A 25,890-nucleotide genomic window follows, 5' to 3' on the forward strand; every position below is an offset into this window, starting at 1 on the left:
GCCTCCAAGTGCATATCTAATACACGAGCCAGAGAATAACAAGAGCTCCTCAGAAAGGTCTTCCAGCTCTTCCACAAGCTCTGCTAGATTGTGTTCATACTCATTTTAGACTGATCCAGATTGTGCTGCTGCTCCTTCCAAGTTCATTTTGAATTTGGCAACTACGAATAGTGTCATTCTTCCTTATCAAAATGGGAGATAAAGTCATTAACCTGCTGGAACTGTCACAGAAACTTCTTTGCAGCAAAGAACTCCAAAGTAAATGGCATCTAAAGAGAAGCTGGATTGAAGGAAGGTATTTTTTCATGCTTGTTGGCTACTAAAACCAAACCTGAATTGACAGTATATTCTTTTGAACTGAAGTATTGAATATCCATGGTAATTTCCAATAGTCCCTTTACTCCTGTGGTTCAAATGTTTCATTGTGTGGAGTCCACCTCAGAAACAGGCCAGCATTAATATCATAAAAATAATGAATTAGGCTTACATTTTACCTGTCATTCAAGCAGACTGGGTACTAAGAGAGCACAGGGGAGAGAGGCATAGTAGTAAGAAGTGTAGAAACCTTTCATCCATCCCTTTCCAACCATGTAGCACCTAAAGATAATCATTTTAAAAGGCAAACTGATCCATGAGACAGCAGTTATCCCAAGAAGCTGAGACCACATCCCCATTCTGCCATGCACTCTCACCATACTTTCCATAAAGCTTTAAAGGGCATCTTACTGTGAGGGTGCTGAGGTGCTGGCACAGGGTGCCCAGAGAAGCTGGGGCTGCCCCATCCCTGGCAATGTTCAAGGCCAGGTGGGACACAGGGGCTTGGAGCAACCTGCTCTAGTGGAAGGCATCCCTGCCTGTGGCAGGGGTTGGAACTGCAGGAGCTTTAAGGTCCCTTCACAACCAAACTGGCCTGGAATTTTATGATATTCATGACTAACAAGGAAGTAGAATGAAGAATTTCATCCATGGGAATAGGTTTGCATTGGGCATTGTACAGCAGTTGGGTGTGAAGCCACAGAAATATTCCTGATCATGCAAAATGTTAATGGGAGGAGGGCACTGATGACACCAGCTCTTCAACCTAATTGCACGTTTTACTTTGACCTTTGGCCATATTGCAACAATGACAAAACCTATAAAGGAGTAGTTAATATTTCAACAAAACATGCAAGCAATATATCCTGAGAACTCATTTGGGAGCAAAACAGAACAAGAACTGCTCAAATTGCTTGTAATCCATTATACTTTTACACCAGACACCAGATTCAACTGCACAGGGCGCTGGGCCATCTTGGCTATACCATGCTTTGCCAAGAAAGGTTGGACTAAATGATCCATGAGGTCCCTTCCAACGTGGGATTCTATGATTCCATCTAGACACAAGTCATGACACAACCATAAAGCATAGAAACAAGTTATATCATAGTAATCCTGTTCCTCAAATAGGCAGCATTTACAGATATAGAACATGACATATCAGAGAACCACAGGAAAATTGCTGCTTTTCTTTAGGGTTTTCAAAAAAGAGGAAAAATTACATAAGGTCATATTTGTGGCCCACAAAGCTCAGTGGTTTTGTTTTCCCTAGCGAGCACTAAGATGCTAGAGATGCACAAAAAGCCCACACTAGATCATTATGCAACACAAAGCCTTGGGCAAGTGACTCCTATCACACTTCTCAGTGTGTTTTGTTAGGTCAGGACAGAAGAGGTTGACAAGCAGTGTTTTTCCATTTGTGATCCAATCTTCTGACCTCCAGATGATGCTGAGTGCACCCAGCAATACCCAAATAAACAGGGTTAACAGTGATCCTGCCCAAATCTTTGAAGACTGAACTATATTTAATGTATGTTTCCAGATATCTCTTGCTAACAAGGAATAGGAATGTTCTATTTGACAAGCAGCTCAGTTTTCTGAACCGGTGCCAAAGCATATGACTCTAATCACACATGTGCTTTATTAAGCAGTAACAGAGCTTGGCAAGTGGATAAAGAGTTAAATAGACCCAACATGGATACCATAAGAAAACTTCCAGTCTTTTAGAGGGCTTTCTTCCTCTGAAGCCATTAGGCAGTCCTGAAGGCGTTTACTGGTGTAAGAAACAACTCATTTCAGCAGGGTAGGTGTGTACTAGATACTGAATCCTAAGTCCTGAAGGAAAAAAAAAAAAAAACATGGACAAAGAAAAACCAGAATGAACAAAGTGAAATGGATGGAAACAGTTCCGTCCAAACACCATGGAATTCCTAAGGGAACAAGGAGGGGACTGAGCTGAAACAAACTACCCCCTTCTCTCATCCTGGACTTAAAGTTTATTGCATTAACTTCAAGCCCTTACCTAGCCACCTCTTGTTTTCAAGATGTGCCTACAACATGATTATTACATTCTTTTACACATAAGTACACAGCTTGATCAAAGTCTCCTCAAGCCATGGTGAAGAGCTGCATTCAGGTTTGCTCCACAGTGATGCAGGAAATGTTCCAGCTCAAAGATTCTATAGTTGAAAAGAATTCCACGTTCTTGACTTTGAAAGGATGAAGAGATACCTTGAGCCATCACTGCATATAAAGGTCATTGTTCACTACTAACTTCAGAAGGGAAAATAATCCTATGAGTCTATGAAAAGAGCTAAGAGTCAATTCTTACAGGATTTAATAAGGCTTTAATGATCCCAGTCGCGGTTGCCATTGGATCACTAACAGATGCTGATGCCACATTCTGCACCACATTAAGAAAGCCATTAACAACAAGAAAATAAGGTTGGTGTACTCCTACTTCATGAAATATTCAAATGTTTGACTGGAAAACACAACTTTCAGAGTTCAGAAGTTGAAGTCTAATAGGAAAAGATTCCTTTTCCTCTCAGTCTCTCACACCTCACCTTTCTCCAGTTCTCCAATGAGTACATCCCACAGACATACACACTGGTAACCACACTGGAGGTTGTCCAGAGAAGCTGTGGCTGCCCCATCCCTGGCAGTGTTCAAGGCCAGGTTGGATGGGGCTTGAAGCAACCTGGTCTGATGTGAGGTGTCCCTGCCTGTGGCAGGGGGTTGGAACTGGATGAGCTTTAAGGTCCCTTCCAACTCAAACCATTCTATGATTCTATTTCACCTGTGAATCACGTGAGGGTGACAAGCCTATGACTTTGCAGTCATTTCATTTATTTGTCAGATACTTTTTCTGCCAAGTTGGTTTCTGCTAGGGTTTGCAAATAATCTGGCCATCTCTTGGAGAGCTATCTAGACTGATTTAAGAATAGCTTTAATATTAGCATTGGAAAGAAAGACATTCTGAGTTTATCTGGCTTTTACTCAGACTAAATAAAATGTTTGGCTGAACACTTGCACCCCTATGCTGCAGACAAGCATCACTTCTTATTCCTTCCACGATTAAATGCAAAATGGACATTGGGTTCTGCTTCAGCATCTGACTGGCTTGCAAAATGATACTTGGACTTGTGCCTTTTCAAGAGGAAAATGGCATTTATCCAAGGATAATTACTAATGTTTTGAGTTCAAGTCCTCTGGTGCTCCACCATGCCAATAGACAAATAGCATGCTGCTGTGAAAAAGCAGCTCTTAAAGGCAAGGATGACCTTCATCCCCAAGCCACCTCAAAAACCTCACAGGGATTTGTTCATTCTCTAAATACATCAAAAAATATTCCATAAGATGCAAATCCAACTCATTTTGTACAGATGACTGCTCTAGTATTTTGTTCTATAGATCTGCAATAGGGACAGTAGTTTCTACTATTTGGGTCCAGAGGCCAACGGAGCTGGTGCAGGACCTGGAGCACAAGTGTGATGGGGAACGGCTGAGGGACCTCGGAGGTTCAGTCTGGAGAAGAGAAGGCTCAGGGGGGACCTGATCGCTCCCTACAACTGCCTGACAGGAGGATGGAGCCAGGAGGGGCTGAGCTCTGCTCCCAAGGAACAAGGGATGGGACAAGAGGAAATGGCCTCAAGCTGCACCAGGGCAGGTTCAGATGGAGCTGAGGAACAATTCCTGCCCCAAAGGGTGCTCAGGCATTGGAACAGGCTGCCCAGGGCAGGGCTGGAGTCACCGTCCCTGGAAGCGTTCACACACTGTGTAGATGAGGCCCTCAGTGCCATGGGTTAGTGGTGGCCTTGGCAGTGCTGGGGAACAGATAGACTTGATGTTAAAGGTCTTTCCTAACCCAGCTGATTCTGAAATTCTACTAAAAAGTAGTAGCAGCTGAAACCAAATAGATCCTGCTTGCAGTACAAACCTGATCACAGCTTCAAATCATAACAGCAAACTATACTTTGCTAGGACAGGCTGTTTTACTAGCAAGGGTAGTTTTGTTTTACTGTCAGCTGCTTGCATAGGAATAGCACATAAAATACATTACCTGCTTACACTACAGGTTTCTCAATCACTTGAAACTGGAATAAACAAGTACTTCCTCTTACAGCAGCAGTCAGTTCTTCCTCTTCTTTGCCCCAGGTTCCTTACTCCCACCCCTTCCTGCACAGCCACACAAGCCTGTGGTAGTGAACCAGTGTAACCGATACAGGTTGAAAATGAAGCTGACAACAACACCTCCAAGAAGCTAAATAAATCCTTGATAGTCATGTTGGTTTTATCTGATCGCATGGCTGCATGGATCTACATTGCATGGGGGTAGTAAGGAATGGGGGCAGCTACAAGTAGCAGCAACACCAAAGCCTGTGTGAAATTGCACGTCACAAGGAGAAACCCAGTTGTAGGCAGATTGCTGCAGCTACAAGGTCAAAAAGCAGATCCACCTGCCCAGTTCAAGATGCCTCATTTCCACAAGGCAGCAGGAGATCTCCTGTCATGCTGGGAGGGCTATCATGTACTCTGCCTCCTATACTTGCCAGATGCAAGGCAGAACACCACTTGCTTAGCCAACAGGCAGCTATTTGCACCAGGTTGTTTGCGGCTCTGTTGCTAATTATTAGAGGCTGTTTATAGTAACAGAACTGGCCACAGGGGAAGTTTCTTTGGCCCATGTCAAGACTCAAGTGTTCAGTCACTGCAGGAGGAAGAAAAGCATGTAGAAAACATACCTGGAGGGTTTAAGCCCAGCTGGACAAATAATGTTCAACTTCTCAAGTTCAGCAAAGGTGCTGTATCCATCTGTGGGTTATGGTGTTCCTTAAGTTTAGACTCAAAAAATCCTGTGACTTTAAAGAAGCACCGATTTATAAATGAGTCATGAGGCCTCTGGTTCAAAAGGGCAGCAATTACAGGCAGGTATTTGTTTAAATTGCTATTCAGACTTCTCACATAGTTAAATGCAAACACGATTTTTAGACGGGCTGAGAGAGTTGGGGCTGTTCAGCCTGGAGAAGAGAAGCTGCGTGGAGACCTCAGAGCAGCTTCCAGTGTCTGAAGGGAGCTATAAGGATGTTGGAGGAGGACTCTTCATTAGGGACTGTAGTGACAGGACAAGGGGTAACGGGTTCAAACTGAAACAGGGGAAGTTCAGGTTGGAGATAAGGAAGAAGTTCTTTCCAGTGAGGGTGCTGAGATGCTGGCACAGGGTGCCCAGAGAAGCTGTGGCTGCCCCATCCCTGGCAGTGCTCAAGGCCAGGCTGGACAGGGCTTGGAGCAACCTGCTCTAGTGGAAGGTCCCTGCCCAAGGAAGGGGGTTGGGACTCGATGAGCTTTAAGGTCCCTTCCAACCCAAACCATTCTATGATACTGGTTTCTAAACCCAGGACTGTATTAACCCTATCAGAGGGAGAAGACTATACTTATTCATGAGTAGCTTTTACAAAATGCAACTATACTACACACTACTTAACACCAGACCCAGCTATGAGCGACATTACTGCAGATCCCAAGAGGAAAGTCAACCTCTGATTTTAAAATAGTCTTATATTAAACTGGACTAACCTGTTTTGAATCACTAAAAGCCTGCCAAAGAATAAAGGTTAAGGCTAACTGGGTGCAATAAAGAACCACATTTGACATGTCCTAACACTTAGTTCATCATTCAGGTAATCAAAGGCACTGAAACACAACAGCATAAACCAGCTTGTTCTACAAGGATACCATGCCTAAAGAATGACTGACACTGAATGGAGGCTTAGATGAGATTCTGAGCAAGTTCATCTTGAAAACTGAGATTTAAAACACAAAACCCAAATGCAGCCACTGGAACCAGCACAGTGCTTTTGCATCATGACCTACTTTTGAGGCTATCACACAATATAGGCCATGGAAGCCAGATTTGAGAGGAGGGAAATCAATCTGCAGGACATTGCGCATGAAGTCAATAGGAGCAATCCACCTCACTGGGAGAAGCAGCATTTATTCCACTTCTTGCAATGCAAACTTTTGCCTCTTCACACACAGGAATCCAGCTGAGGCCTTTTCCAACCTCTGTCTTGCTGTTGTTTAAGTCAGGGCATGGCTTTTGGAAACTGTACTAATCTAAGAGAGGGAAATGCTTCTGGCAGCTCTTCTGCTGTTAAAGCTGAGCATCTGACATCCTCAACTCCCATCACCCCAAAATACAGCAGCAAGGGTGTATGAGCTTCATTTTGAAAGGGTTAATGAAGACTTGCTGCACCTTTCCCCAGGTATTTATGCAGAATTCCAGAAAGTATTAAAACCTGACATAAACAGCTCCCAACTCCAACCCTGCTAATATTAAACCTTCCGTAGGATTTTCTGCCTACTTCTGCATGGCCTTGACTAGAAGCCCTCTTGGTTTTTAGGACCCTCTAGCCACTCCCTTCCAGCTGAGTCAGAAAAAGACCAAGAGCAAGACTTTTGGCTCATGCTGGAAGATGTGCTGATGCAGTCACAGGCAGCAAACTCCTCTGATGGGTTTTTTTCTTGCCCAGACATGCTGAAAGGAACAGAAAGCTTAAGACATAAGGTGGAAAGATGAAGGTCCTCATGATATCAGGGAGAACATCTTTGTAAGACAGAGCTATTTTCTCTGGCAAGAGAAACAGCAAGATTCTCTGGCAAGAAAATAGCAAGAGAAACTTTCCCAGCTAGCAAAAGATATAACACCTAGGACAGTGATGCTGGTACAGCAGGCACAAGGAAGCAGCTTCACACTACAGCAAAGATAGAGGCATGCCTTACTCATCTCCAAGTAGCACATTCTACCACCGAAATTAGATAGAGTTTGAAGGCAAGACAGTAAGTACTAACAGGTAAGTACTTTCGAAACCAAACATAACCTAGTCACCACATAAGCACAAAGAACTCAAAGAATCATGGGGATGGAGATGCTAAGGCCAGAGTGCAAATATGCTGTGATGTTCTGACACTGCTGCAAATCATAGAATGGTTTTGGTTGGAAGGGACCTTAAAGCTCCTCCAGTTCCAACCCCCTGCCATGGGCAGGGACATTTCACAGTAGACCAGATTGCTCCAAGCCCTATCCAACCTGGCCTTGAAATAACAACTTGCACTATGAAAATCCACCGATTTGGTCAAATAGGCACTTCATTTTTGCAAGTTCTTTCACCAAGGCTGTCCTCCTGATTGCACAGTGTGGGAAATGAAGTATAACACCAGCACAAGCGTGGGCAAACTGCTCTCTAGAATGAGCAATACTTTCTATAATAGGCTGAGACTCGTGTTTTGCATGAATATTCATCTGTAAAAAAAACAGTCAAGCTGCTTATTTAGTCTGTATATGCAAAGTTAGATGTCTCTTGCAGATCTCACTGCACCTAAGATGAAGAGTGCAACACTTCATTTCCATGTACTGGCATTTGAATTAAATCATATTCACTGAAGATTTGCAGGCTGGTTTCTTCAGGCTGTAAATGCTTAAGAAACCCAAATACTGCCAGAATATGCATTAGACAATTACAGAAGCTATTCAACAGATCAAGACAAGAAAGAGCACAGTGTAGATCTTCCTAAGCTGCCTTCCTCTAGCATATCATTAATGTCTGCAAAGTAATTTATTGGAATTAGCTCCAATTACCAGTCCCTAAACACATTTCCATCAATCCGTCTCAGAAAACTCTGTTAAAGTTGGCTTTTGAAAGCATCTATAAGATTTTGTTCACCCTCCAACAAAGACAGAGGTTAACCAAAACAACAAAGGAGAGGGTTTCTCACATTTCAGATTGTCTGAAGAGTTTGTAAACAGCTATATGTAATGGGTTAGATCATCATCTTTAGTTCCTAGAACCACAGAATGGTTTGGGTTGGAAGAAACCTTAGAGATCATCCAGCTCCAACCCCCTGCAATTGGTGGTGGGTAATACCTTCACTGCAATACGGGCTAAAAATGATGCTTTAGCTCTGCCCTTTGCCTTTTGGAAAAGACAGTTTCAATCCATGCTGCTGAAGTTCACTAGAAAACACAGCCCCCAGAAAAGAAGTTCAGGACAATCCCCTTAATTGTATAATGTCAGCTCACCTTCAGCAACTGTCCCATCACAATCATCTTGTACTAAATACTCTGATTTTGCCTTCTTGGGTGGGCTCACAAATCAGACTGGCACAGCATCACTGTGCTACCTTGGTAATAAGCAACTCTTTACAGCCTAACCTGCATTTTGGACCTGAACAGACTCAGAAGGATTGCTTGAAACTGCCTCTTGTCAGTGTGAAGGAGAGATCCCTTCCCCTCACCCCCACCCCAGCTCTGCATAGCTTTCCTCTGCCTGGGCCAAGGAAAATACTCTCCCATCCCCTGATGAAGTGTTAGATGGAGCTGAGCGTTAAAAGAAAGGAATAAAAGTGTCTAGAGATAAGTACTGCATTCTTACTGACTTCCTCCCTGGCATCCAAGGAGGCCCAACTCCTCCTGACACAACCACACGGCAAGGTGTGCAGTGAAATAGCTGCTCCCCAGCTACATGACCTCAGGCCTGAGATGCATTAAGTGGTATTAATAAAAGGGAACAGGTTAGAGCAACAGTTCCGTGGTGCAGCACCTTTGGAAAGCATCTTCAGTGCCTCCTTTTTGAAGTACATGCGACTATAAGCAAGCACTGGAAAAGCAGACTCCATAAAGAGTAGAGCTGGAGCACTTGAGCAGATCCCTGCTTGAGTGTTTCACATAGTCCCAAATACCAGTATGACAGACACGCTTATGTTCATTGCCATGAAGCATAGCTGTTTGATTTGATTTCTCAGTTATTTAAACAAACATCTGAACTGACCTAGCAGTGATGCATTACCCGTGTATTTTAACTAAAGAAACAGAATTGAGAATCTCTTCTTAACGCCCATCATTAATGAAAGTAATAAACCATATGAATACCAGAGAAACACTGTTTGGCCAATAATATGGATAAATCAGTGCTTAGAAGGGTTGCAACACCACTGATTTCAGACTGTATCTACAGTGTTTGAGAACAATACAGGAAGAACTTCTGCAAACAGTACTTTCAGTAAAGTAGGTGAGACACACCACTGAGGAGTTAACACCTTGGAGGAAAATAAAATACAGGCAATGAACAAATAGCACCTCCCATATGAAAACAGGCTGAGAACATTGGGGCTGTTCAGCCCAGAGAAGAGAAGCTGCGTGGAGACCTCAGAGGAGCTTCCAGTGGCTGAAGGGAACTACAAGGATGCTGGAGAAGGACTCTTCATCAGGGACTGTAGTGATAGGACAAGGGGTGATGGGCTCAAACTTGAACAGGGGAGATTTAGGTTGGATATAAGGAAGGAATTCTTTACTATGAGGGTACTGAGGCACTGGAAGGGGTTGCCCAAAGATAATGTTCCATCCCCAGCAGTGTTCAACACCAGGCTGGACAGAGCCTTCGGCAACACGGTCTGGTGTGAGGCATCCCTGACCATGGCAGGGGCTTGGAACTGGATGATCTTAAAGTCCTTTCGAACCCGAACCATTCTATGATTCTAACCCTCTGGCCAACAGAGCATATTTACAAAGCATCCAACACAGTCTATTTACAAAACCATCTGATTTAGACATCTCGGTTATGAGCTGTAGAAGCTGGTGAGCACGCTCAAGAGCGGTTCCATCAGGACATACTTTGATTTTGGACTGTGAACAAATGCTATTTCAGTCCTGTGTTTTGCCAAGCTGTAGCCCTGTCAGAACTGGCAGGAGAAGATATTTACTGACACACACACTAAAATAACAAGAGGATACAAGCACTTGCTTGGCAGTTGGACCTGAAACATAAAGGCCTGCTAGCAGGGGAATATTTAAGAGGACACAGACCTCTCCCATTTGTGACTTTGTAGAACTATGAAACACTTGGCAAAGGCTTCTCGGAATTTACCCGCATTTACTTTATTTGGGAATGGCTATCATCCACTCTCTTCTTATAGAATGCATAAGCTCCAGCCTCTTTAGATGCCTCTTTAACATATGCATCTGGACCTCTATGGGATGAGACCTGCAGCAGTTCGGTACCAAAGCTGAAGCACTTTTATAGTGTGCTATCACAACAATCACAAACAACCAGTGCAATCACAACAGCAGTTATCATGACAGTCACCTTCAGCAGATGAAAAGTTAACACATCTCAGTCTAGGTTTAGTCCTGTCACATTCAAACAATTCCATCATGCTCTGTCAGTCCATCAACTTTTCCTGTAGGCTTGCTGCAAAATATACAGCTGCCATCCTTCAAGGGAAGCTTTACACGACCTAAAGAATCCTTTAGTGACACAGCTCAAGCAGAGATGGGAGCAGATCTCACCCACACAACTGTAAGCATTATTGTATGATCTAGAGCATAGACCTTGTGCCCCTTTAAATCCCACAGAGACATTGCCCAGGGGCAGAGGGGTTAAGAGGAATCTGCATAATAGTTTTGTGAGCTGCACTGTAAGTACTTGTTACAAACCATAAGCAGGCCATGCAGGCCCAAGTAGTGTACACACATCTACAACTAAGCACAGGTGTAGATGCTAACCTACACTTGAGTACTGGTTGTTCTTAAATACTGTTATTCCCCCCAAAGGAAAAAACACACCCAGCAAATGCTGTTTGAAAAACATCTAATCTCTCATAAGCATTTTCTGTTGGAAGTTATCATCAGATAGGAAGCCTTGAATTACCCAAAACATCCTCAGTGAGCCAACATTACACAAGCTAAAGGACCTTTTATTGCCCATCCATTAAGGACAAACTGTTGTTGCAATAGTTTCTACTGGACTATGCAGCTTTTTCTAGTAGGAGAGCTTCTTTACATGAAAAGGATATTTAAAAATCAATAAAACATAGTCAACATTCAGTTTTAAGATTTGAAGTGATTGCACTTGAATCATTTTCTAGATGCTTGCTGTGAAGAACATGGCAGTGAAGTTCAGTCTCTACAAGCATGACTGTTTAGGAAATAACACTAATGCAGTGGTTGTTTCTTTATGCACAGCTAATTGCATACCAGCTGGAGCACCTTTCCAGATCATTCTCAGAGGCAGAATGAATTTGTGGTCAGATAGTATCACAGGTATGCCTATTGGTAGGTAGAGCCGCTTTAATACTTGCAGGCACTGAAAGCAGTACAATGAGGGAAATACTAGACTTTCAGTACACAGAACAGCATGAGCCTGAAATGCAACAGCTGAGTTGGCAGGGTATCCTATAGGCATCTAATATCTTCAGAAACACATCAAATCTACTCATAAGTGCATTCACTAGAGTCAGAGAACAAGCAGCAAGTTTCCTCATCCTGTGACTCTGGATAGACACTGAAGACTCAAACCAAGTGGGACATTCAGCAGAAGCTGTTGAGAACAGGCATAGCACAAGCTAGGGCTTTAATGTTTCATTCCTTTCTATTCTCTGATCCTAGAAACATAAAGGCCACAGAGTCTTTTCACTGCTCTTTTGGCAAGCTGAGCTTGCTCTTGCTGTATTCTAGATGTTACATTGCCAGCTCCCTGATCCATCATTCCTGATCAACTCTTGGTGTCTTCTGCTTGCTATCAAGAGTTGATCTCTCCATTAATTTCTCCATTGTCAAAACTGACTTGATGTTCATCTTCCAGAAGGAGATGACAAGTGCCCACAGCAGCATCCCAAGCAAGGAGCATCACTAATGACATGCAGAGGTCAGATGCAGTATGATGTGAACACACACCTGGTTGAAGCTGTGAGGTGGTTTTGACTAGACACATTTCAGAAAGGGATGCTTTATTTCTGTGGTGCAGAAGCAAACAAGTCAAGTACTTGAAGGAATATTGCCTAATATTACCTCGCCTTTTCAAAAGAGTTTTAGGTCTACAGACTATTTCTTTAAAGAGCTGCTCTACTTTTAACTGAATTCTTTCTCTTATCAGTTTATTTTGGTATAAGATACCAGCTTGGCTTCCAACCCAGTTCCCATGAAGATCCTTAACACTGAAGAGATTCCTTTCCCTAACACTAGAACTAACTAAATCCATCTATCACACATGGAGTTGATAAGGGATAGGGACATTTGCCCCTGAACTATTTCACTGCTCTGGCGTGGTTCCCTCACTGTTTGCAAGGTGCCTATAAGCAACAGTTTGTTGGAATTAACAGACTTGTCATTCAGGTTAAGGAACAACTTTACCACGTAGTTGGCCAAGCCCTTGAAGAGTAGGCAAACAGTTAATACCTTGATATAGTGATGTACATATTAATCCTAAGTACTCAAAATGTTACACCTGCTTTAGGTGTAGGCAGGCAAGAGCAGGCAAACAAAAACTATCCAGTGAATGAGGCTTTGAGCAGAGCTACCCAGGTCAAACTGTAGGGACAATAATTTTCCTAGTATTTCCAATAAGCCTGTTGCAATGACTTTGGCACATTGGATGGCTTGTTATAGGCCTTCGCTGCTTCCAGTTAAGAGACAGAATTGATTGCAGACCAGTGGAATTGCCTCAATTTGGTCACTCTGTCTTCCAGGAAAAGTCTAACTCAAACACCTGAAGGTGCCTATAAAATACCGGTTATTTCGGTTATCACACGTCTTATAAGCATTATCACGTGCCATGCATCCCAGTGGCAACCTTAGACAAACACACCACAGAAGCAGGCAGGACACTCAGGTGGACTTAAGAGAACAATACAGCATCTTCCAGGACCTTTGCTATGAAAGGAGAAACTCCAAAACATTATTTCTAAGTAGGGCTTCAACAGCTTTCTAGTGTTGGTCCAGAATATTATCAGTTCATGCACTGCTTCTGAACAGAGATCTATAAGGACTACAAAGGACAGGCTTAAATAAGACCAGAAGCAAATCTTTATTCAAACACTGCTCCTACCTACTTCTACAGCAGTAACTCAGTACTTCTAGTTACTGCTCTAGAAGTAAGCCGAGTTACTTCTCTCATAACTCTGCAGGTTACCAGAGAAGGGATTACCCATTTTTCAGGACGCCCCGTGGATCACAGCAGGGAAGCAGAACCCAAGTTGAATCCTGTTGATATTCTCACTTTTGCCCTAGTGTGATACTAGAGATGAGGATCACCCCATATGACTAATGATTCCTCATCAAGCACAACAACATTCAACCCAAGCAATTCAGTAAGCAAAGCATGCTGTGTGTAAACAGGCTGAGTCAACTAAAAAGGGCTGGAGGAGGAAATCATAGAGAAGAGCCAGAGACATGACTACAAGTCTGAAGGGCATGGGATTAGTCTACTTAAACAAAGGCTTGACAGAAGATTTTAAATATAAAAGCTACTGAAAAGATAACACAAAGTGATCTCTCCATCAGAGAAGTAAGGATTGGCCCAACTTGTAAACAGAATCATAGCATATAGAATCATAAAATGGTGTGGGTTGCAAAGGACCTTAGCATCACCCAGTTTCAAACCCCTGCCATGGGCAGGGACACGTCACACTCAACCAGGTTGCTTATCCAACTGCTGGAGCAATTCTAGAGGAGGCCACAAGGATGATCAGGGGCTGGAGCAGCTCCCATACGGAGACAGGCTGAGAACATTGGGGCTCTTCAACCCAGAGAAGAGAAACTGTGTGGAGACCTCAGAGCACCTTCCAGTGTCTGAAGGGACCTACAAGGATGCTGGAAAGAGACTCTTCATCAGGGACTGTAGTGATAGGACAAGGGGTGATGGGCTCAAACTGAAACAGGAGAAGTTCAGGTTAGATATAAGGAAGGAATTCTTTACTATGAGGGCAGTGAGGCACTTGAACAGCTTGCCCAAAGAAGTGGTAAATGCTTCATCCCTGGCAGTGTTCAAGGCCAGGTTGGACAGAGCATTGGGCAACATCATCTAGGGTGTTAGGAAAGGGCCTTTCCAACCCAAACCATTCTGTGATTCTATGACTATAGATAAGCAAATAGTTTTGGCTAGGTAAACTGTCAGCTCACCTTCCTTGAAAGACTTAGTATGCCCTTACCCACCACTCATCATGCATGAAGTCTGGAGGAACGGGATAAATATAAAGTATGCAACTATATCCTGCCTTTTCTCTGATGAAACAATACTTGTCCTGTAACAATAAGCTTCTACCAGGCTTAAACCTTCACTTGCATGGAGAACAGAACTCTGCAAATAAAGTGTTACCAGCTTCAAAACATGGAACTGAAATTAGCACAAACGCAAGTTTCCCCATGTTAATTCCTGCTGAAGGAAATAATGTAAACCAGACTTGAGTTTACCTTAGGACACACATGGGGGAACATACCCAACCCTCTGGGTAGGACCTTCAGTGCCCTCATGCCAGATTTTTTTGCTGGACAGAAAATAAACTGAACACATGTTCATGCCTTCTCACATGCTTTCTATTAAACACTTCCTACCACAAGGAGCAGACGGGACTACTACTAGATTAAGCCAATTCTAGAAGTTCTTGCAATTACACACTGAAGCCACACTCTGAATCCCACTAGATCATGAACAGTGACACTTGTCTGTCACTTTGAGTACATCCTCCCCACATGTCAAAGTGTGCACGTGAATGATGAGAAAAGCTATGGAGACTTTGAGGCTTTCCCTGCACCATCTGCAGGTTAAGCTTGTGCCTAACCTATTTACAAGTCTGGGGAATGCAGATCCAACAAACTACAAGCCCAGATATAAACTAATTGGGATGTACTCATCAGTAATGTAAGCCTTTATATTTCCATTCTTCCCTGCAAGGTTGGAAAGATTACAGCATTATTACAAGCCTAAACCCTTTCAGGTGCAAGATGACTTGTGTAGCTTCAGTTTTAGCTGTTCACATCAACCAACCGCGAGCTACAGTTAGTCCTGTGAGGTTAACAAATTCATGAAGGAAAGTTCTGGGCTCTTGCTTACCTTATCAGATACAATGGAGAAAAGAATTTTCCAGCCCTGGCTTCCTGGTTTGCTCTCTTTCTACTCCAGTATTTTAAGAAATACTTCAGGGAAAGCCAGGAATTGGCCAGAATTCTGTAGTATTTGAAAAAATATCCCTATTTAATTGCCTGGGCAGTAGGAAGTTATTTAATCCCTACATCCACAGTGAGCAAGAAAATGAAGCATTAGAATGTCACTAGCACAAGCATACTAGGTAGAATGAGGAAGGATGCTGGACAGTCACTGAAGCAAAAAGAAGGAACCCAGTTTTATTTCATATTTTGCACTGGCAGGCTGCCACTCAGTTTCCAAGTTAGTTAGATGCAATATTAATGAACTGAACACTGCTACTGGTGCTAAACAAAGTGTTGCTTTCATTTGCACAGCATTTCCACCCTTAGCATGCTAATTTAGAAGCAAGATTGATAGTATATTGCATGGTAGAGAGGTCGTAACTACAGAGTTGGAGTATTTAAGCACAATAACATCAGAATCTGCCCTTATTAGACAATATAACCTTAGTAGTAAAGCTCAGGGAACCATTACAACACCTCTAGTTTAGGCTAATTTTTGCAAGTACAAAGCAATTTTAATGAGAATGCTTGAAGCACAGATCTGCAGCAGCTCTCTTATACCACTTCTTACAGACAAGATCTCCAAATCATTTGGACTGCAGCAATTACTGCATGCAATACTGAAATTCTAATTCCCTGAAGAATTTGGCTTTTAAAAGCTATAGTGGATATGTTCAGTCTCAATACAGAAACTGCTATGTAGGGACTTAAAGCTTTCTCTAGCAGGGATGTTGGTCCACTTCCCAGCCTGTGGCTTTGTCAGTGGGAAAAGACCCTAAAATGATCAGTGAAGGCCAGAGACACATCAGTTACCAGATTCCAAGTAGGCAGAATGAGGTTGTGATCCACAACCCAGGCAACTTGTTGACAAGTTCACTGAAGGATCCTGCAAGTCAGATACTTAATGATACCTACACAGAGTCCTCAAAGAGCCACCCAGACAGCAAGTCTGTTGACGAAAAGTTTCTGAAAGAGGCTGAAGTTAAGGGAACAGTGTAGCTATTCTTGTAGCAGTGATAAATTTAGGCATTAATTACAAGCAGTTATTCAGTAACCAGCCTTAACACAGAGCTGGAACTGAGCTCTTGGAAAGAGTGTTAATTTAGGAGCATGGCTAATGAGGAAGAGAAAGCTACTAAGGGCAGCTCAGGGAAATGCTGCTGGAATGAGCTGGAAGTCTGTAGTCTGACGAAGATGTGTTTAATGGTTTGGAGTTACTGAGTACTGGGTGTTTGGGTGGCTTCTTCCAAGTGTAGTTTTCCATGAAGTGACTTGCGAAGAGGTAGGAAGAGGCAAAAAATATCCATTCAAGGAGAACAGAGTCAAGCATATACTGAACATCCCTGAGACATTAGGTTTTACAGGGACAATGTGATGCTACTTAGGTCTAGCCATGGACAGCATAATAATACCCTGAGACACAGTAGTAAGGCTCTGCTTTAAGTCATCACACCAAAGACTTGCCCACAATTACATCCTACTGTGCCTAACTAGTTAAAGAATTACAAACAATTTAATAGCAAGGCCACTGGGTGAGTAGGCATCTATGGAAGATGCCAGCACAAGATTCACCTGATGGAAACTCAAACCCTTTTATATGCAGCTTAACTGCAAACTACTACACAGCTGAAAGGCCTCAATAGATACACTTTTATCTAGTAGTTCAGTCCAGCTCATATGCATACAAAGAAGAGAAGAGATCTCAGCTAGTACTATAATGTCAAAAGGCTTATTTTCAAGTGGTATCCTGAGTTGCCACACAAACTAACCCAGAGCGATCACGTGGAAGAGGACACATCTTATTGGGTTCAATGCCACTCCACTTCACTGAGTTTTGAACATCCCATATGTGGAAGATGACAAATAGAAAAGGTGATTTTAAAGCAAAGCAGCAGAAAGTTCCAACTGTAAGGCCAGCAGTAACAGGTACAGACAACTATCAAGTCACTCCCCTTTTCAGTCAATTGAAAGCACTAAATGTTTTGACTTTTCAGCTGTAACAACCAATGTGAATGGCAGCCAGAGCCACAGAAGCGCTATGACATTGCTAACAATGAGGATAGCTCCTGCACTGAGAAGTGTAAACCTCTTCCTGCTCTACACCGAAGTTGGATGCAGAACAAGAGCCAAGAAAAAGAACAAACCTCCATCACGAGCCGATTCCCCCAGATACATTTCAGACAGCAAACATGACATGTGCACTGGATGTGTTAGTGTTAAAACATGCTGTACATTTGGTTTGGGTTATGTTTTGAACTCTTGGGAGTTTGCTGGCCAGCCACACCACTCGCAGGAGCAATAGTTCAGCCTGTCAGATCACTCCTCTGGGAGTATGCAGAGCCAGATTGCACAGGCCAGTGTACTTGCTCACATATACCCCTTGTAAAATGGGAGGAGGATTTGTACCCTGCACATGTGCTTTCTCCCTCCCCACAGAAAATCCCAAACTGAAGCTTTTATTACCTGGAAGCAAAGACCCAACATCGAGACTACTTTAAATAGTTGATCCCTGTTCTTTCTATTTGTACTCCCATAAGACTGATAAGCAAGTCATAGGTTAAACAACACACAGATTAAGTGTATTCTGCAAGACAATTTGCTACATGTAAGTGATGATAGGAAATTAAGTGGCATAGAAACCTGACTGCTCTGTAGTCATCACTTGTTGGGTTAAGCCACTGCTTTCTGGATGTGGTCCAGTTAGACTGATCATATATTCAAGGGCAGAATAAAGATAAGCATGACATGCAGTTATGCTCTTCTAAAAGAGTGCTTTGGGTTCAGCCCCCAGTTAGATCATTTATTTATCTGGCACCAAAGGGTGATAACGGCTTGTTTTCAAGTCTCCAAAATAAATGAACTCTACTGCATGCACAAGTAGTCCAGGCCGGCCAGCAGAGGATAGAAAATATGCAGGGTCAGCATAACACCGGTTTCAATTTCAGTTACAAAAACATTGGAGCTCTCATTTAAAATGAGGAAACTAGGTTCTCTCTCTGCTCTGTTAAGAGCACTGGTCTTGCTCTCTCCAGAACAGTGACAAAATCTACCTCACATATAGCTTCGCAAACAGAACAGGGGTAAATGCTTCCCTGCTGCTGTTTACACCCTAGAATTTATTTAAAAGCAGCTTTAGCCTATTCCTTAGGGTTAAGTTTTGTTTTCCTCTTACCCTTTTATGCCTTGCTACATGAGGAGCAGCTACTGACAGCTTCAGTCACACAAGGAAATTTGGTTTCAGTCCACCCACGGAGTGCCTCAGGGCCCCAGATTAGTCAGTCTCCATATGCAGATGTATGTATAATACTACAGAACAGACTGCTGGTCAAGCCTAAGGTGTCAAGACAGCCACATGTCCTAAAGCTATTAAAGCTAAAGCTTTAATATCCTTCATAGCTGGTAGTCCTGGAAAGCAACTTATCTCCAGCTCTGTGTTTCACAAGTTGTCTGTGTTGTGGAGACCAACTTCCCATCACTTATATTAAGATTCTTGTTTGAGCACACTCCATGCCAGTAAGAGCCAAACCAAGGTCAGGGGCAGCTCCTAAGCCAAACCAAACCATTACCTAGCAAAAGCCTATGTCCTGATTCTTGCCAGAGTCATCGGCCAAGAGTAAGTTTGATGAGAAACCCTGGCTGCTGCTCCCAAGTTGTTATAATGCAGTATACCAGTTGCAGTCTAAATGACTTTACAGCACTTGTTTGGAAATATTAGCACTACGGGGCTTTAGCTAAGCTCCTGTGTGCCAGTTTCCCTAAGATGGCAGTTCACAGCACACAAAGCCAAAGTGGTTCAGACATTACAGTGCTCTGAATCCATTGCTGAGACGCCTAAAGTCCAGCTTTTAACTTGAGGCAAATTCAGTCTCCAGCAACTCTAGCAGAAGTCTAGATTTAATACCATTAACTCAGCTCTTCTTCACGCAGGGTATCTTATTGCGCTTTGGAGGAGGGAACTGTGATACAGAAGCATAACAGAATAATCAGTTTATTCAGCATAGCAATAATTACTCACTGCTTGGATTCAGGAGACCCTCAGAACCAGCTGGGGAATAAATAATCTTTACCAGTGGAAGTTTTGGGTGGTTACTCCAAATAGGGCTGTGACCAAAATGCAAGATGTGTGGGTAACTGATAAGCTGTTGGCTGTAAAACAGTCACCTGACCAGCAGCAGCTCACCAAAAGCATGTAAAGCCTTTATTTCACAGCACAGAGCTCCACAGCTTAACAGTGTCTGCTTCCAGGCTTGCTTTCTGAACTGTCCAGGATCTCAGTTTGGAAAGCAACTCAAACACCAGTTATCTCTCAAGCAACACACAGTGTCACTCATCCTGACAGCAGGCATTCATTCCACTTCAGCTTTCTGGCAATTGGATTTGCCAGAATCCTTCGTATTTTCTGCTTCTGTATGACAACTTAAACATAGAACTCTGCTGGAAAGTTTACTGGACTTGTTAAAGCAGTTACTAGGCAGGAGTAATGCTCTGCTTAGGAAAAGTGCCATTTCAACACTCCTACCTGTTTAGTGCTGGCATGTTCAGCCAAGTGACAGCCATTGCACTCTGTATTCCCCCAGCTAACCACACACTTGAATGAAAGCTGTTTAGTAAGGCTGACAATGTGCTGCAAGTTGAAGAACCAGTAGCTCTAACAATAGATATCCAATCTGTTAAGCCTTCTCTAATGGAAGAAACTGCACACAAGGTTATCCCACTGTTAGCATGGCTTTGAATCTTACACCTACAGCTGGAACAGGTCACAGCCCAGGATGTTGCAAGTATTACAGGTAAAGGTAATGGGAGTAACTCTCACATAAAGGGCAGCAAAAGTATTTCTTCATGTTACCAGTTACTCTGCAAGTTGCTAAAGCTTCCCCCACCATCACAACAGCCTCATCACTTCCACAGCAGCTCTCCCAGCAAGCCAGCTGGAAAGCCCCATTAAATTCCAGTAGCTTTGCCTACATCCAGCATGTTTTTACACTCACCATCACATTAAAGTCAATCTGAAGTGTAAGTGAACCTTATTCTTCTCTCAAGCATGTCACCATTGCAAACACACTGTTACTCAACGCACACTGCTTGATCATTTGCAAGTGTTTTAGGGTAGCTTCTGCTGTTAGGAGTAACCACAGAGGTACAGACTGCTAAACTCAAGAAGAACTACCAGCTCCAGCTTCTTGTGATGGGTCATGTGAAAGGATTTCACTGGTTTTGCCTAACATGCAAGTTAGAGGTGCCCGTATGCTGTGGGTGGAACTGGCTACCTACTCTAGGAATTGAAGCTTGAAGTAATGAGAACCTTGACAAACAACAAGAGTACATCACAGGCAGAGTTTATACATTAAGCTAGACAAGATCAAATGCTACTGTGTAAATGAACTGTTTATTGCCTAAATCAGTGTCTGCTGGAAGTAGAGAAGTGCTACACACAACTGTGTTCACAAATGCAGGCATTATCTAGGAGCTAGTGGGTCATTTCAGCCAGCAGCTTCCCACCTAGGCATTTATAAGATTCCTTTCAAAGATCAAGCATCTTTTCTGAGCTATTCAGTTAATAATAAATTTTGACCTTCGAGGTTTTTTTGAATTTTAGATGCAGTTTCACTGGTGAAATACTCTGCAGGCACCATTCAATATCAGTATTCTCATAGCTTTTAGAAATGATCCATTTAAAACAAGTTTACAGAGGGATAGAGGAAGAGATCACATGTTCCAGCCTCAGCACACAAGCAGAGCAATATTACATTACCAAGACCTAACTTCCTAGCTGTCAGTGAATGCAGGGCTGGAGGGAGTTTAAAGGTAATTAACCTCTGAGGTCACAGCCTTGAGATGTGTCCAAATTCAGCCTGCTTTCCCTAAGCTCCTCAAAGCCTGTATTTCCACATGGCAGAGTAAAGGCAGTTGATTCAGAAGGCTCCAGAAATAAGCTACACATTTGCTTCAGTATGAAAAATTCAGGTCACATGTACTTAAGACATACAAGCATGTGTATTGTTTCAGACAGAGTTGCCCCATGCTTCACTGGAAGCCACATATGTATTCCACTTGTGTTGCCTCACTGAGAAAGCCCATGAACAGAGTTATACTTCATGAATTTTGCTGTACCACAACACAGAAGGAGCCACAAATCCACCAGCTACATCAGTCTAACCACCTTCCCATCACTAATGAAGGACACCTCTAGCAAACATTCTCCCTTGTATTGTGCTACCTCAGGCTGACAAGTGTATTTAACACAGACTGAATTGCTAAGACATTTCGGCTCTGGAGGAAAGGATTGCTTTTGATTGCAAGCAGTCCCCATAGCATCCAAACAAGATCACATCAGCAGACACTGCTCATTCCCATCTCAAACTCCCTAAGAGCAGCAGGTTCCCTCAGGATTTAACACGCATTACACAAGAGGGTTATCTATAGAAGCATACGTTTTCAATTTTACTGGAGATCCCTCAGTCATACATAATGAAGTGCAAGAACTGCTATCATTTACTTCCTCAGAGAGACAGGAGCCAACCCCATGTAAACTGGCCTCTGGTATTACAAATAGCGAACTAAAATAGAAGTTGTTCCACTGATCCAATCCATTACATCATGGAAATTGTTATTTTGTCATGAAAACTCCCTTAAATACCCAATTTAATCTCATTAATACAGGAATGAAGCTTTCACTTCCAAGACAGCAGCTGCCACTACCTTTGTCAGACACAGGAACTCATGTTTTTCAATGCCTCAGACACTGCTGGATGCAGTTTTTGGAGCTTAAGGTGGTGTCAGCTTTTCCAGCTTACACTAAGTAGTACTTCTGGAAGCATTTATAGCCAGAGTGTCAACTAAATGTCTTAATCTCTTGTTCAAAACCCTTTTCCTTATTCAGGAAGGGAAAAATTAGGCCTGAACATTGCATCAATCCAGTATAATCACTAAACAAACCAAGCAAGGAAGACCTTATCTTCTGCAGTACTGGTGTGGGTGAAGAAGGCATACAAAAGCTGTGTCAGTGTCATCACATCAGCAACCACTTCAGCCAGCTAAGAGGAAATCAGAGCATTCACCAGCTCACTTTTTTGGAGCTCAAGCACCATCTCAAGCCATATTTCACTAAATATTTTAGTAGCTCTGTCTGATCAAGGCAGTGGAACACGACACACATCACACTGGAGCAGTTTCTGCAGAACAGTAAGGGTACATGCTGTAACAGTGCAGTTTCTTCTCATGAATCCTCATAACACTGCAGTTCTGTCTGTGCTCTGCACTTTGTGCTGCCTGTCCCTCTAGGTGCACCTCTTGTAATATCTTTCCTGAAGGAGAAATCACCTCCCCTGTCCAATATTCAGCATCCCGCAATATCTTTCCAGTCCCTTCCCATTTGTAATTCACTGCATTAGCCCAGCTCTAGCAACACTGATTCACTTGCTGCACCCAGTGCCAAGTCAGAGCTTTGGCTAGATCTTTTCCTCCCCTCCTTTCTTCCTCTATACATAGAGAACACTGGAAGCCAATCACTACAACAGAGAACCGCCCCACAGGAAGAGTATTTTTCAAGGTCAAATAGCTCCTGCACTTGCTAAAGATGCTAAACTAGGGCATCTTAGAGTTGCAGATCACCAAGGATCCTAAGGAAAACTGCAGCTTTCAAGGGAGATTTAAGAGTTAACTCCCAAGTGACTTCTCCCACCATCACATCAGAGTGGGTGTAGTGAGACTCCACTGTATTGTGATAAAGATTGAGATCAGGTTACAGATTAAGTGTCAAATCATTCAAATGGCAGACCAGTGAGGTTTAACAGCCTGAAAAGCCACATGAATGTCCTTCCTTGGTTGCTTTGCCAAGCGCTTTTCCAGCATATTTATCACCCAGCAGAATCTGGAAGGGGTACTGGGCCACCTCTTTATCATCCCATCTTCATCTCATTAGGACTCACTCTCCCAGACACCCCAACCAAGCCTCTCCACCTTATACTTGTACACTTTATACTTATACACTTTATACTTATACCTAACATTAATTCTTTATCCCTCCCCAGCCTCTGCAACCACACATCTCCTTTGGCTCAATCCTTCACCACAGACCTCAACCCCTTCCAGTTCCACCTATGCAGCTCCACATCTCCCTTACCTCACTCTCCCCTCTCATTTGTCATCACTTTCCCCCTCCACAGCCCCATAAAATCCTCATCCCAAACCTCCTCATCCCCTTCCCATCTTTACAGCCTCACATACTCCTCACCCCAAAGCTCCTCATCCCTTTCCCATCTTTACAGCCCCACATACTCCTCACCCCAAAGCTCCTCATCCCTTTCTCACCTCTCCAGCCCTATAACTCCTTCACCCAAAAGCTTCTCAGCCCTTCGTTATTTTCAGTCCCACCTACATCTCTCCTACACAACTCAAGCCCTCCCTCACCTTCACCAGCCCCTCATCCCAAACCCTCCCTTCACCAGCTCATCTGCTTCAGTCAAACCCCTCCTCACCCTCATCCTCCTCACCTCAAACCTTCCCTCCCTCACTGCCCCCTCATCCTAAACCTTTCCTTATCTTCACTGGCCCCTCACCACTCCAAACCCTCCCTCCCCTTCACGAGTCCCTCAACTCAAACCTCCCATCACCTCAAAACCTTCCTTCCCTTCACCAGCTCACCCTCACCAGCCAAACCCTTCCTCACCCTCACCAGCCAAACCCTTCCTCACCCTCACCAGCCAAACCCTTCCTCACCCTCACCAGCCAAACCCTTCCTCACCCTCACCAGCCAAACCCTTCCTCACCCTCACCAGCCAAACCCTTCCTCACCCTCACCTTCACCAGCCAAACCCTTCCTCACCCTCACCTTCACCAGCCAAACCCTTCCTCACCCTCACCTTCACCAGCCAAACCCTTCCTCACCCTCACCTTCACCAGCCAAACCCTTCCTCACCCTCACCTTCACCAGCCAAACCCTTCCTCACCCTCACCTTCACCAGCCAAACCCTTCCTCACCCTCACCTTCACCAGCCAAACCCTTCCTCACCCTCACCTTCACCAGCCAAACCCTTCCTCACCCTCACCTTCACCAGCCAAACCCTTCCTCACCCTCACCTTCACCAGCCAAACCCTTCCTCACCCTCACCTTCACCAGCCAAACCCTTCCTCACCCTCACCTTCACCAGCCAAACCCTTCCTCACCCTCACCTTCACCAGCCAAACCCTTCCTCACCCTCACCTTCACCAGCCAAACCCTTCCTCACCCTCACCTTCACCAGCCAAACCCTTCCTCACCCTCACCTTCACCAGCCAAACCCTTCCTCACCCTCACCTTCACCAGCCAAACCCTTCCTCACCCTCACCTTCACCAGCCAAACCCTTCCTCACCCTCACCAGCCAAACCCTTCCTCACCCTCACCAGCCAAACCCTTCCTCACCCTCACCTTCACCAGCCAAACCCTTCCTCACCCTCACCTTCACCAGCCAAACCCTTCCTCACCCTCACCAGCCAAACCCTTCCTCACTCTCACCAGCCCCTCATAGCCCTCACCACCTCAAAACCTTCACCTCCCTCACTTTCACTGGCCCCTCATCATCTCAAACCCTCCCTCACCTTGATGAGCCCCTCATCTCCCTCACCTCAAAACCTTCCTCACGTCCTTTCACCCCAACCTTCCCTCATCGCCTTCACCTCAAACCGCCCCTTCACCAGTTCATCTCCTCGGCCAAACCCTTCCTCACCCTCATCTCCCTCTCCGCAAGCCTTCCCTCACCCGCTCCCCATCTTCACCCCAAGCCTTCCCTCAACCTCACCACCCCCTCACCCCCCCCCTCCCCCGCTCGCCCCGTACCTGCCCCCGGGTCTCCCCCTGCACCCGGGACCTGCTCCTTGCGGAGGGGGGAGGGGAGGAGGCGGCGGTGCCGGGAGGTGCCCGCGGCGGCCGGCGGGGAGGGTGGGGGGGAAGGAGGAGAAGGAAGGGGCGAAGTGACCGGCGGCGGCACGAGCGGGGCGGGCGACACCGGGCACGAGCGGCCGCTTTATACCGGGCTCCTCGGAAACCGCGTCCCGCTTCCGCTTCCGCCCCTCCCCGCGCCGGGGGTCATGAATATGAAATGAGGGGGGCGTGGCTTAGACCAGGAGGGGCGGGGGGCGTTGCTAGGGCGACGGGTACGGCGGGCTACGGGGTCCCCCGGGCACCGCGCCAGGGGCGGGGGGTGTGTTCCGGCCTTGCGCTGGGGCTGGGTCAGGTGCAGCGGCCTCGGCCGGGACCGGGGGTCCGGGGCTGGTGCCGTAGCTGGAGGGGGGTTTCTGGGCGGATAGGGAGCCCCTGGAGCCGCCGAGCGGTGATCTGAGGGCGGTTGGAGGCTGGCACATGAGCTGCCCGCGCTGAGATAGCGTGTGTTTACCTCAGGAACTCGGCGGCGACGTGGCACGGAGCCCGTCTGTCCTGACTGAAAAAGTTGTGCCAAACGGCACCAAAGTAGAGTTAGGTTGGACGTAAGGGATAAATTCTTTACTGATGAGGGTGCTGAGGCACTGGCTGCCCAAAGAAATGGTGAATGCTCTATCCCTGGCAGTGCTCAAGGCCAGGTTGGACACAGGGGCTTGGAGCAAGCTGCTCCAGTGGAAG

At 44.7% G+C, this 25,890-nt stretch overlaps 1 protein-coding gene across 1 annotated transcript in view; it reads right to left on the minus strand.

The window, feature by feature from the left end:
* SLC45A4 (solute carrier family 45 member 4) overlaps positions 1-25,299 on the minus strand; it is a 68,366-nt gene extending 43,067 nt beyond the window's left edge. Inside the window, exon 1 of the mRNA XM_065669032.1 lies at positions 25,111-25,299. The gene's annotated coding sequence lies outside the window, so the exon portion shown is untranslated. The remainder of the gene's footprint in view (positions 1-25,110) is intronic.
* Between the last annotated feature and the right edge of the window lie 591 nt (positions 25,300-25,890).

This window comes from Lathamus discolor, chromosome 2 (genome assembly GCF_037157495.1).
Source record: "Lathamus discolor isolate bLatDis1 chromosome 2, bLatDis1.hap1, whole genome shotgun sequence".
Lineage (NCBI taxonomy): Eukaryota > Metazoa > Chordata > Aves > Psittaciformes > Psittacidae > Lathamus > Lathamus discolor.